Genomic DNA, 11159 nt, shown 5'->3' with positions numbered 1-11159 from the left:
AAACCAACATTACAAGACTAGTCCTAATAAAGCTGTAGAAGCACACTGAAATGAAAATGATGAAAACTAGTCTATGATTACAATGAAAAGGACTTAGATTATTACAAGGAAAAACTAAGTCCGATGGCAGCATCTTTGTCTTGCGGGTCTGCGCGCGCGTTGCTGTGGGCGCGCGCGACACTTGATGTGCTGGCCTGAGGCTGGGCACTGGTGCTTGGCATCAGGGTCTGTGCGCGAGGCGCTGCTGGAATGGGCCTGCAGCTGGGCGCTGGCGAGGCATCAGGATCTGCGCGCGCGGCATTGTCAGGGCGCGCGGCGCTGTTGTCATTGGCCAGCCCTTGGGCGCTGGCGAGAGGCATCGGTGGGGCGACAGAGGCACATGCGCGCTTGTCACTTGGCGCAGCCAAGACCACGGGGCCGACCATGGCGCTAGGCATTGTGAGGCTTGCTAGGCCGCCATGGGGCGCGGCCAAGGGGTCATGGGGCATGTCTGGAAAGCAGCCCATGACATTCTCCCCCACCTGAGTTGGCGCCGTCCTCGGAGCCTTATGATGATGATGATGATGATGATGATGATTCTGATGGTTGTTGGATGGGAGGTCTGCGCCCCTCTGTTGTTTGAGCTTGCTGTTGTAGCGAAGCAATGATTGCATGCGGCTGACATGGAAGACTGGATGGATCTTCCACCAGGATGGAATTCTCACCTGGTATGTGGACTTCCCAATGCGTTTTTCAATGGGCAGGGGCCCGATGTATTTTTGTTGCAGGCGAGGGTCATGGGTCCTTTCTGCAAACAAGTACCGCTTTGGGATGCATAACATTACCTTGTCCCCTGGTTGATGTTGGGCAAAGCAAAGCTTTTGTTCGGTGAACCTTTTTGCCCGCTCTTGGGCCCTGATGAGATAGCTCCGCACTATCTCCATGTTGCGCTCCCATTCGCTCGAGAAGTTGGCAGCTCGAGGAGATTTCGGCATGGTTGATGCATTCACCGTTTGCGGGAGAAGCGGTTGCTGTCCGGTAACAATTTCAAAAGGGCTCTTGTTTGTATGATGGCTCTTTTGAGAATTGAAACACAGTTGAGCAGCATCCAGGAGCTTCACCCAATGCTTCTGTGATCCGGTTGCGAAGTTGCGGAGATATTCCTCCAGCATGTCATCGAACCGGTCTGTCTGGCCATCCGATGGTGGATGGATGTCTGTGTTGTGACTCAATGTTGACCCAAAGCACCTGAAGAGATGGGTCCAAAAGTTGCTAGTGAAGCGTGAGTCGCGCCTACTAACAATGTTTTTGGGCAGGCCCCAATGTTTGACAATGTGCGAGAAGAAGAGTCGAGCTGTATCTTCTGCTGAGATGTTTTGCGGGGCTGCTATGAAAGTTGCATAGTCTGAGAACTGATCTATGACAACCATGATGGATGCAAGATTGCCGACTTGGGGCAATCCCGTGATGAATCTGAGGGAAACACTTTCCCATGGTCTCTGAGGGACATGTAATGGCTGCGAGGGTCCCGGCTGTGATGAGTGATCCGACTTGTCCTTGTGGCATGGCTGACAAGTCTTCACACGATGATGAGCGTCACCAGTCTTTTGAGGCCGATGACATGATGGCTGATTGTTGCTGCGAAGGGTAGCCTGACCCTGAGGTTCATGTCTGTTGACTACCTTCTCCAATTGCATGGCCGAGATGTTTTCAGCGGCCATCTTTATGGGGAAGCATGGTATGGTGCAGGGCTTGGCCCCTTTTTCTCCCATCATCAGGAGCATGTTGGCATATGGTACCGGTATGGTGTTGGTTTGCCTCATGAACTCTAAACCCACTATGATGTCGAAGTCATCTATGATTGCGATGCGCAGGTCGATGCTTCCTTTGTATGGGCCAAGTTTCACGGGGACATTTATAGCTGTTCCACCCAATGTCTGAGGTGGTGAGTTGATAGCCTTGACGCGGCCTTTGCTCTTTTGTACAACAAGACCTAGGCGCTCTACTTGCGTTGATGACAAGTAGTTGTGGGTGGCACCCGTGTCTATCAATGCGTGAAGGGGCTTGCCGTTCACTTTCAATTCGACGAACATTAGGGTCCTCGCTTGTTTAGGAGGCCTCTCGTCCATCTTTTCCTTCCCTTTCTTGGTGATTGGGACTGATGTTTTCTTAGGAGGACATGCACTGGTCCCCGCTAAGGCATGTGGGATAGAGCCAACAATTGCATTGAAGGCGCCTACCTGGTCGTCTTCGGATGTGTCTGATGCATCTGTCTCATCCTCGACAGTCTGATGAGCATTGACCTTGATGTTTGGGCATTCATTGTTCCAATGTGCCCCGCCGCAATGACGGCATTCTGAGGGAGGCTTTCTCCCCTGATTGTTGTTGATGGATGCAGCACTGTTGCTGTTGGAGGGAGGAGTCTTAGTTTTGGATGCACTCCGATCTCCCCCACTTTTGCTTGGGCCACCATTGCTGGGATGGTGCCCGTTGAATCCCCCTCGGACAGACGGCTGGGGCCTGTCGTTCTGAGTTCCCAAATGATAATCGCCAAGGCATTCTGCAGCTTGAATGGCCTTGGGCAGGGTGTCTACCCGTTGTCGCTGTAGTTCCATACGGGCATGAGGTTTCAAACCTTCTATGAATGCGAAGAGTTTGTCTTTGTCCCCCATGTCGCGTATGTTTAGCATGAGTGCGGAGAATTCGCGCACGTACTCCCTCACTGATCTGGTGTGGCGGAGGTCCCGTAGCTTTCTCCTTGCATTGTATTCCACATTTTCGGGAAAGAACTGCAGGCGTATGGCTACCTTCAATTCGTCCCATGTCTGAAGAGTATCTTCACCGGCCTTGATGGCTTCGTATTTGACCCGCCACCAAAGTTTGGCATCGCCCTGAAGATACATGGCAGCAGTCGCTACCTTTTTGGATTCCTCCAAATGGCCCACGGCATCGAAGTATTGTTCGATGTCGAAGATGAAGTTTTCCACTTCTTTAGCATCCCGGGATCCGTCGTATGGCTTTGGCTCCGGTATCTTAAGCTTTTGTGGAATGGGGGTGAGGTTTGCTGCACCCCTGATGTGATGGTCGCCTTCTCGAAGTAGGCTCTGTAAGGCAGCATTGACAACGTTGAGCTTGTCTGTCAAGTCATTTATGGTTTGCTGCATGGCAGTTAGTCTGTCTGCCTTATGTTGCTGATGGGATAAATCGCCGGCACGCTCCTATTGGAGGTCCTCAAATTTGCCATGAATATTGGCAGTTTCGATGGCTGCCGTTTGTCGGTCCTCGTCGGAGTCACGACTGATGTTTGCAATGTCATTTTTGGCCTGCCGCATTCGGCGGTCCAGGTCGTCCAACCTTTGCACTAGGTTGTTGTTTTGATCAGGCACCGTATCCACGATGGGTCGTAATCGGTCAACCGTCTCTTCTAGGGATGCTAGACGCTCCCCATGATTCACCATGGTCAGAAATGGTGATGATGGCAAATGTTCCCTCATCCGATGTCGAGCCTAGGCTCTGATACCAACTGTTACGCAATGCCTTCCTAATGTTCTTTGGAAGGGCAACGTAAGGCTAAGCAACCGATGTCAGTGCGGTTGCTGTCCGCCAATGAGGTCCTCGCCGCACGCTAGACTAGATTGTCAGTGCCGTGCGGGAAAACCAATGTCGTGAGCAAATTGCGGAAGCTGAGAGAGAATTGGGTTTTGAATGATGATGATGATTTTATTGATGAATGAAAATGCTGATTACAATGATGCGGTGTCGAGGGGGAGAGACACCAGAAAATGCTTGCTTGAAAATGTTTGATTGTTTGGTCCCCCTTAATAATGCTTAAAAAAAATAAACCAACATTACAAGACTAGTCCTAATAAAGCTGTAGAAGCACACTGAAATGAAAATGATGAAAACTAGTCTATGATTACAATGAAAAGGACTTAGATTATTACAAGGAAAAACTAAGTCTGATGGCAGCATCTTTGTCTTGCGGGTCTGCGCGCGCGTTGCTGTGGGCGCGCGCGACACTTGATGTGCTGGCCTGAGCCTGGGCACTGGTGCTTGGCATCAGGGTCTGTGCGCGAGGCGCTGCTGGAATGGGCCTGCAGCTGGGCGCTGGCGAGGCATCAGGATCTGTGCGTGCGGCATTGTCAGGGCGCGCGACGCTGTTGTCATTGGCCAGCCCTGGGCGCTGGCGAGAGGCATCGGTGGGGTGATAGAGGCACATGCGCGCTTGTCACTTGGCGCAGCCAAGACCACGGGGCCGACCATGGCGCTAGGCATTGTGAGGCTTGCTAGGCCGCCATGGGGCGCGGCCAAGGGGTCATGGGGCATGTTTGGAAAGCAGCCCATGACAGGTGTTGTGATCCATCAATCTTGCACTCGGCTAAATTGAGGGATTTAGTCCTTTTCCATAGAGAAAACAACACAATGGTACTCTTAAGATGGTGTAATATTACCTGCTTTAGGCCAAGCTGTTATAGTTTTTCTCAAAAGACATCACACCATTAAGAGATCTCTACACCTTATATGTAGGCTCCCAATCTTTTCAGCTACCAATATATGACTTTGTTCGCACACCCGATAAAATGTTGGGGCTAGCTCAAACCTAAAAGCTAAATGAAATAAGGATTGCAAAATACCATATATGGAGGCAGCAGCTCATTTCCTCAACCAACTTGGACACTGACATTTCGTAAGTGAAAATTGTGTTGCATTGTTACGGGTTCCTTTTTTGGTGTCTTTACTATATATCAGGGTGTTACTTGTTACTATTTCTATTTTTTTTTTCTTGTTCTTTTTATGCATATGTCCTTTTCTCATTTGGTTTGTTTTTTCTGAAAGTTAATATAGTAACATCTTCTACCTTATATCTGCAGACTCCACAGGCCTTACTGGCCACAGATGCTATATGCAAGCTGACAAAGATATAGAACAATCTCTTCGTCAGCAGTATGGTTTTTTAGGTCAAAAACCATGGCATTGCCTAAACGGCCCTAACTTCTATTCTTGTTTTAATCAAAGCCATTCTTGTAATTTAGGTACGTAGATAATGATATGTCAAATTACGTACCTAAGGATATTTAGCAATTATATATATGTGATGCTCTGCGAGGATTCCAAAGTTGTCCAATTATAAATACACTTACACTTATGTTTCATTATATTCAATCAGACTCACTAAGTAATTATTAAGAAAAGTTGAACATGTCAGGAAGCAGCATTAAGTTTCTGGGAACACGATCAAGCCCATTCGCAAATCGAGTTGAAATAGCACTCAATATCAAGTCTGTGGACTATGAGTTTATTACAGAGGATATCTTCAACAAAAGTGAGCTTCTCCTTCAATCCAACCCTGTCCACAAGAAAATCCCAGTTCTGATCCATGGTTACGATCCCATCTGTGAATCGCTAGTCATTGTCCAATACATCGATGAGACATGGACAAATGGCCCTTCTATTCTCCCTTCTGATCCCCACGACCGTGCCATCGCCAGATTTTGGGCCGATTATGTTGATAACACTTCCATATTTGCAACTTCAGAATTTAAACGCTATGTGCGTACCACTTAATGTTGAAAGTGCAAGGGGTAACTTGACTAATTCTACGTACTCAAATTTCAGAAAGTTGCTTCGTTTTTTAATCGATTCAAGCTCTTTCATAGTTGAAGAACCTTCTTAAAAAATCTTCATTTAGACGTTCTTTTCAAAAAGTTTGAAGATTATTGTTTTAACCGAAATAAAGGATCTTTTGAAACACAATAAATTTATGAACAAAAGTAAATAGAGTAAAGCAAAGAATAGAATTGGCATGAGATATTTCTATACTGGTTCAAATGAAAAATGCTGATTCTCAAGGTATTGTAGTAATCTTCTTGTTTTACTCGTTCATAAGAAACGGTTTTTACAGTCAAAAAAAAATGTGTGGTTTTCACTCGAGCACCAAATACCTATGTTACTGGAACTCTCCAAAATGTTATCGCACATGTGTTGGATCTTCCAAAAAATGCATGGCTTTTGAAGGATATCCGACACACAAAGTGTTACGATCCAAAAATCCCTCCGAAAGATTCGTGATGGCACCTAGTCTCTAAGCTAGGTAAGTCTAACATTAACTGAGATAATATTTATATTTGCTAACTTTAATTTAAATAACTCTTAACAAATTACAATTCCCAAAACCGGTGGTACAAGTCATAAGCCTTTCTAAGAATAATTGTACAAAATAAATACTTCAATGTTCCGAAACAAAGGAACAAATGGAAATAAGTACAAATGAAGATGACTTTGAGGCATGCGAACGCTGCAGCAAGTTTACTTGAGTCTCCAACGCAACGACCCGCACAGTTACGACCGATCGAATACCTGAACCTGTACACAAAAATGTACAGAAGTGTAGTATGAGCATACCACGGCGGTGCCCAGTAAGTATCAAGACTAACCTCAGTGGGGTAGTGATGAGGAACAGTCCAGACACCTACTGGTCAAATAAATTGAACAGGATTTGATAATAAACTATCAACCTAAAAATGACCAAGTAATATCAACAGCAAGGAAAGAACAAACTACAATCAGTAGAAACAATAAAGAGAAACACGGATGGAAACGAATGATAACCAAATAAATTAACACCAACATAGCTGGAACACATACAAGTAAAAATGTACTAAGACAAGGAAGGCGATGTCAGCTCAATAAATTATATCATTTCTGATGCACAATTCCAGACATCTCAAACTCGAAGTTTCATATCATAACCTTAATTACCAAACTTTTAGCACACCCGGCACCTTGTGCCCACATATTTCTATCTCTTTTTACGCAACAACATTCTCATGTTACTTAGTGCATAGGGTCCATAATCAACATAATTAAGATGTTCAAGGAGTCTCATTTACATAACATAAAGTAGAGTACAACTTCTAAGCTAATTAGAAACTCAACAAGAAAAGATGAAATTATTTTTAGAAATCATTTGAATAAAGAAAGTACCATTTTCAATTAAAATACGACATCGAAAGAATTATTACCTTTATCATGGGATTTAAAAAATTAAATTAGTAGAAATTTCTTTTTAAGCAAAATACAAGCTCAAACGGTTTAAGGAAATTTAATTGAGTAACTAATTGAATTAAAAATGAAACAATTATTGAAATTTGAAGTATTGAAATATCTATGGGGTTCCATCACAAGAGTCACAATAGTAAAGAAATCTAAACAATTAAAACACTTGAATTGATAACTACAACGAAACACAACAAACAGAAAGTGTACGGCATCACCCTTCATGCTTTATCATTCTTCCTCACAATATGTATAAATAGAAATGTGCACGGCACCACCCTTCGTGCTTTACACTCTTCCTCACAATATTATGCACGGGATCATCCTTCGTGCTTTTACTATCAATAATGTGGCACGGCATCACCCTTTGTGCTTTTACTCTCAATAATGTGGCACGGCATCACCTTCGTGCTTTTACTCTCAATAATGTGGCACGGCATCACCCTTTGTGCTTTTACTCTCTTCCTCACAATATGCATAAATAGAAATGTGCACGGCATCATCTTTCGTGCTTTAACTCTCTCTCACAATATCATGCACGACATCACCCTTCGTGCTTTACACTCTTCCTCACCCAAACAATAGAAACAATAACATCACGGCAAGAAAATCAACAATAGAAACAATAACATCCCAACAAGGGAATCAACAATAGAAACAATAACCTCCTGACAAAGGAATCAACAATAGAAACAATAGCATCCCGCAAGGGAATCAACAATAGAAACAATAACATCCCGGCAATGGAATCAACAATAAAAACAATAACATCTCGACAAGGGAATCAACAATAGAAACAATAACATCCCGGCAAGGGAATCAACAATAGAAACAATAACCTTTCGGCAAGGGAATCAACAATAACCAATCTTGTTTTAACAGTTAGCTTCGCAATATAGATCTCAACTCGAGTCAATACTCAACAATGGTCAATTACCAAGAGAATGTCATAAGTCTTGTTCAACATGAATAATCGTTAATTTAAGCATGAATAGTACCAAATAAGGATCACGGAAAAACCAAGAAGCACGATAATCTCAACAAAACACAAAACATAATAAGCACGTGATAACTACACCGGTAACCACAACAATTAGGCATGTAACATATTTGCACGAAGTCATAGAAGAACTCACAATCAATAAGTATCAAAACAATAAGGAAGGCAATCACTTCAATTAAGGCAATTAAGGGTCAAGTAACACGTAAGAATTAGAGAAAAGCTAACAACATCATATGGAGCATACAAAGGCAATTTATGCAATTAGGAAACCCAATCTTGACGAGATACTTTTCACATAATGAACATAAGGACCTAAGAACCCTAGAGGCAAATTTTCCACAAATAAGTCTGGGCACACACTCGTCACCTCGCATGCACGGACTACAATTAGCATAGAAGACTCAAATCCTAAGAGGAAGTCCCCCACACAAGATTAGGCAAGATACTTACCTCAATCCGGCCAATTCAATACTCAACTTAGCTTTTCCTTTACCAATTCGTCAATGCTCGGCTCAATCTAGCCAAAAACGACTTGAATACATCTAACAATGCAAGAGAAAATAATTCCAATTAACAAAACTATGATTCTTATACAATTTGAAAAAAGTCAACAAAAGTCAACTCCCCGGGCCCGCACCTCAGAACCTGACAAATTTTAAAAAAACCTAATACCCATTCCGATACGAGTTCACCCATACAAAAATTATCCAATTCCGATACCATTTGGTCCTTCAAATCATCATTTTATATTTTTGAAAGATTTCACAATTTTTTCCAAATTTCATTCCAAATCAACAATTAAATGATGAATTCAATGATAGATTCATGTATTCTAGTCAAATCCGAGTTAGAATCACTTACCCCGATGAATTTCTTGAAAACCCTTCGAAAAATCGCCAATATCCGAGCTCTCTAGATCAAAATTTAAAATAAAACCCTAAACCTCGTATTTATAGTGCACCTCCCAGATTTCCATCACTGCTGACCGCGGAAAAACCACCGCTGACCGCAGTAAATTCACCGCTACAGCGGAAAATGTTGACTGCACTGACATGCTTTAGTATTTTGGCCATAAATTTCTCCACAGATGTCCAAATTGTAATTTATTTACCTTTCTGGAAACTAGACACGAATGGCTACAATCTTCGTTTTTAAATCATCTCAAAATTCTTTGTAAATCAAAAGATATAGGCTTCCAAGGTCAGACTAGTGAACCTGCGGATTCTTCTTCACCGCGGACCATTTTCCGCTACCACGAAAATTCCACTGCTGCAGCGAAATATCACCGCTAACAACGGTCCTTTTGGATGCTGGGGTGATGATTTACCACTGTCCCCTCCCCACCCCCCACCCCCCACGATCCGTAACAACTTCTGAGTGCTGAAATGTCCGAACTCGCTCAAAACTCACTCCGAAACTCATCCGAGGCCCCCGGAACCTCAACCAATTATACCAACACATTCCATAACATCATACGAACTTTGCCCCCACTTTCAAATCACTTCAAACATCGCTAAGACCATGAATCAGATGCCCAAACGCATGAAAATCACTATGAACTTTAAGAACCTATAGAATTGCAACCAATCGTCCGGACCATATCAAATCAACTCCAAACAAAACCAAATTTTGTAGGCAAGTCCCAAATGACATAACGGAGCTGTTATAACTTTCAGAATCGCATTCCGACCTCGATAACATAAAAATCAACTATGGGTCAAACCTCTCCATTTTCTAAACTTCAACTTTTCCAACTTTCACCAAAATGCCACAAATTACCCTACGGGCCTCCAAACCTAAATCCGAACACATGTCCAAGTCCAAAATCACCATACGAACCGCTTAAGCTTCTAAAATTATATTCCTTCACTCCAATTTGACTCCGATTCATCTGAAAACTGAATCCAACCATGCACACAAGTCGATATACATAATGTGAAGCTGCTCTTGACCTCAAACTTCCGAACCGGGCACAATTACTCAAAACGACCAGTCGAGTCGTTACACAAAGACAATATTATTTAAGAGACCGAGCAACATAGCCACAAATAATTACAAGTTGATTTTGACCTCTCGCTCGCCAATAATGAATAGCCTGATGGTTTTAGCTCACTCACCACCCAAAGTAAACGTACTGTCATGATTAGACTTAATAGTAACAATTAATTGATATCACCTACCTATATATATATATATATATAGGGGCGGATTCGGTCTAAAACCTGTATTTGTATTGAAAAATTCATTAAATATATAAAAGTATTCAGATTGGAACCCAATCTGTTCATCTAGTTAGTATTGTATATTAATTCAAGATTTATGTAGGAACCCATAAACCTAAAATCCTGGATCCGCCTCTGTATATATAAATCTTTTTTCTTCTATTGTGCCTTAATTATTTCTTGATGTTGAGATTACTTCAAGCTGACAAAAAGAATGCATGTTATCAGTGGTTCCCTTTGATGTTGGAAGTAGGAGAGGCAGTTGAAAAGGATGCAAAAGAAGCAGTGCTACAGAAAATCATAGAAGGGCTATCCCTGCTGGAGGAAGCATTAGTCAGGTGTAGCAAAGGGAAAGATTTCTTTGGTGGAGAGAGTATTGGTTATGTTAACATTGCTTTGGGCTTGTTTCTTAGGATGGATAAGAGCAATGGAGATGATGTTGGGTGTGAATTTAATATATGAAGCCAAAACACCAAGCTTGGCAAGATGGGCTGAGAGATTCTTGTCAGAGAAAGCTGTTAAGATTGTCATTATGGAGCCATTGAAACTTGCTGAAATTTACAGTTTACTACAGGCCAAAAAGCAAGCTCCTAATGCTAACTAGTGTATGGTGTTTTTTGTTTTTTTCTGGGAAATAAGCATTGGCTTATTCAGAATTTAGATGTTGAGAAGATGGATTTTGAAATATATATCAAACTTTATCTATGCTTGTTTTTTCCGCGGCCTGAAACACTAGCGTGTTATGCCAAACCGCAAATGCGATGTTGGATCCGTCGTTGAAAGTAAGGATTATCTAGAAATACCATCTTTGCTTTAGACAATCTATGCATACGTAGGAATTATCAACTTTTTGTTGCTTGCTTTCCTCTTTTTTTGTCTTTGTAATCATTCATGCTTGT

General features: G+C 42.6%; 1 pseudogene; it reads left to right on the top strand.

Moving 5' to 3' along the window:
• Window positions 1-5178: 5178 nt before the first annotated feature.
• Window positions 5179-10864, top strand: LOC104247283 (glutathione S-transferase U17-like; annotated as a pseudogene).
• Window positions 10865-11159: the final 295 nt, after the last annotated feature.

The sequence above is a fragment of the Nicotiana sylvestris genome, chromosome 11 (genome assembly GCF_000393655.2).
Source record: "Nicotiana sylvestris chromosome 11, ASM39365v2, whole genome shotgun sequence".
NCBI lineage: Eukaryota > Viridiplantae > Streptophyta > Magnoliopsida > Solanales > Solanaceae > Nicotiana > Nicotiana sylvestris.
The sequence above is the reverse complement of the archived record's forward strand: the minus strand, read 5'-3'. Positions and strand labels throughout refer to the sequence as shown.